The sequence below is a fragment of the Octodon degus genome, unplaced genomic scaffold, assembly GCF_000260255.1.
Source record: "Octodon degus isolate 3935 unplaced genomic scaffold, OctDeg1.0 scaffold00164, whole genome shotgun sequence".
Lineage (NCBI taxonomy): Eukaryota > Metazoa > Chordata > Mammalia > Rodentia > Octodontidae > Octodon > Octodon degus.
The window spans coordinates 2,424,994-2,428,309 of record NW_004524740.1 but is presented as its reverse complement, the minus strand read 5'-3'; positions in this window follow the sequence as shown (position 1 = coordinate 2,428,309).

The window sequence follows — 3,316 nt, the reverse complement described above, 5'->3', positions numbered from 1 at the left end:
CTCTCTCTCTCTCTCTCTCTCTCTCTCTCTCTTTCCAAGTTCTTGTTAAGTTGCCCAGGATAGCCTTGGACTCATGCCACCATGCTCACTTTGCATTCCTCTTTGCTCATAGCTAGGTCCCTTACAGGAAAGAGGCTGGGGTGGGAATCAAAATCCATCCCATTTGCACTCAGGTGAACTCCATCCCGGTAAGCAAGTGGTAAAAATGGACTTCCTGAAGCCTCCTTCCAGTCCAGAGCATTGCTATTATTGAGTAACAATGCATCAGAAGAAGGTGGCTCTGATAGCCATCAGGACTCCATCATCTCTCCAAACAATATGCATAAATAAATGTAGGTCAGGCCATGTCCTGTTCCTACTCAAACTTTCAACAGCTCCCATGGCCTACAGGACAAAGTACAGACTAATTAGCTGTATGGTCAAAACTGTACTCAGTGAGCCCTAATGTAGACCCCTCTTCTTGGGCCTTTTGAAATCTGTCCCTCTTCTTTATTTTTTTAAAATTTTTCCCCTTTGTTAATTAATTTTTTTATTTTTTTATTTTTTAGGGAAGGGCTTACAGGGTTTTTAGGGTCTCACTACTAAATTGGACTCATAGTGATCTGCCTGTTTACAGCCTCCCAAAAGCTGGGATTACAGGCGTGCACCACCATGTCCAGTCTCAGTTGCCATCTCAGCAAGCCCCAGGGGTCGGACTGGCACTGCAGGCCCGGGGATTGAACCCCCGGCCCCTTCGCCTGCTTGCTTTAATCCACTGAGATATTTGGCCAGTCCTCCCTTTGTTAATTTAAAAATTTTATTAGTATATGTTTGTAGTACATACTGATTACATTTATTATGGAGAGTTGGTGCATAACCATAACTCATCTTGATCCTTTTTACTTCTTTCCCTCCTTCTCCAATCCCATTTCTGTGCCCATTAAATGACACCCAAACTCCCTTGGCGCCCGCGTCTGCAGATTTTTATTTGAGCTGTTTCCATAGCCTGAAACGTCTTCCCTCCCACTAACCCCCCACCTTCCTCCTGGGTGGTCCCAGCTCAGGTGCCATCTCCTCCCAAAGGCTCCCGGATTCTCCCACATCCTGTCCCTGTCAGCCCTCCTCCACCTCATCCGACTTCCCTCTGGTTAGGATGCCCTGCGGCGAGTCACTCTCCACCAGAGGGCAACAGACACCGTGGGCACAGGTAAAATAGACCCAAGGTCCGCCGGGCTCCTCCTTGGTCTCCCCTGTGCTGCTGTGTCTCCAAACGCCAGCCTGGAGTCCTGCCTGCTTAGATGTTGGGGCTGGAAGATTTGGGGACAAGCCTGTTTTGTCCCCTTTCCACATGGCAACACTCTTTTAGATCTACTGAGGTTCCGGGTCCCCAGGACAGGCCTGTGTTGGCCCAGGTCACAGATGGAAAAACACATCTTGGTCAGGACTGTGTCTCACAGACTGGGCAGTCATGGGTGCACACTGCAGTGGGTAAACAGAGGCTCAGGGCAAACTGCTGAGGGGAATACGTGAGGGAGGGAGTTGGGAGTCAAACCCTCTCTGGTTGCCAGGTTAGTGTCTGCTGCTTCATAGCTGCTCTTCTCACCATTCAAGAGTCCAGTCTAATCTCCCCCGACATGGCCACAGCTCTGGCCTCCAGGCAGAAGCAGTGCCTCAGGCTTTGGACCCCAGCTCCCAAATCTTCCTGTGCTGTGTGTCTCTGGACTGGTCAGCAGCCTCTCTGAGCCTCAGCTTTCTGTACAATGGTCAGGCAGTGCTTGGTCACTTCTGGGGTTGTGGTGGGATGAAATGAGATGACGGCTGCGGAGACACTCCTCCTGCATGATCCGTGGTCCCTGCATGATCCGTGGTCTCCTGTGAACTGGCTGGATGTTCTGCAGAGGCTCTTGGCCCATGTCTCGGGGCTGGGAGGGGATATCCAAATGCCTGCTGGTCTCCTTTGGGCCTCTCTGGGTGAGAAACGCCATCTGGGGGGCTGGGGGGAGTGGTGTCTCCTTCAGGAGCCTTCAGCCTTCACAGCTGCTGGTAGCAATCGGTCTCCGTTGCCATGGCAACATGGGCCAGCCGCCTGCAGGGCCGGTCCTGTGCCAGCCGCATTGACCTCACTTAGGATGATTACCTTTTGGCAAATAAAATAATTGTGTTAATAAAGAGGCTGTTCGCCCCTCACCCCCTACCCTTGCTTGGCCTGCTTCCATCCTCACCTCGGAGCAAGACAGGCTCTCCCATCCTCTCACTCCTGGCCTCTGGCACACCTGACTCTTCAGTAAGTTGTGGGCTGCAATCTTGTCTGTATTTTAATCCTCACTTTTAACCATGCCGCGCCCACCCGACATCCTACCTTCTGCCTCCTCACTCCAAAGCCTTTGTTGAGGTTGCCTGGTTGAGTTGTAATGACTCATCCTGTCTTCCTCAGACATATTTCTGAACACCAGCTGGGCTTCGAAAGCTATCATCACAGTGCATCCTATCTACTGAGGGCCTACTGTGCACCCTACCCTTTACAGACACCTTTGCAAACAATCTCTCTCTAACCCCTGTGCCACCTGCCAGCCAGAGCACCGATGCTTTGCAGGAAAGGCAACCAGGGCTCTCAGAGAGGCAGTGCATGGTTGACAGGCCTGGCTACCTGGGCCAGGCTGGCCTGGGGGCTGCTCAGCTGGCCCAACCTAGCAGACACACACTGCACTGGCTTCAGCAGCAGGCAGGGCTTTCAGAGGGGAGGATGACAGGATGGGGCCTGGGGGAGGCTCTGAGCCAGGTGTGGTGGGGTAGGAGGAGGGCAGCACATCCACAGGAGGTGGAGTGCGACCAGTACTTTGAGGCCAGGTAAACCACGGTGACACCCCCTGTGGGGTGAGATGGAGACAGGTGGCATTAGGGACCCCCAGGGAATAAGGAGGGGACTGGCAGTGACTGAACCTCTATTCTGAAGCTCACATTTCCCAGCCATGCAGCTAATTAAGTCACATGTGTTATGGCATGGGCCGTGTATGACAGTCCCATGGCACAGATGAAGCAAATAGGGCCCAGCAACATTAAGTGACCGTCTCAAGGACACACGGCTGGTATGGAGCCAGGATTCAAGAGTAGATCTGCTGACTGCATTTGACCTCAAGCAGCCTGGGGTGAGGTGGAGAACAATCTCGCTTTTTGCACAGGGTGGGGCCTCTCTGAGGTCTGCCCAGCTTCCTCTTTTGGGGCCCTTGTTAAGATAAAATCTCACATTGGGCTGGTGAGATGGCTCAGTGGTCTAAAGCACCTACTTAGAACAAGCTTAGCAAAGCACAGGGACCGCGGTTCAATCCCCCAGCACCAC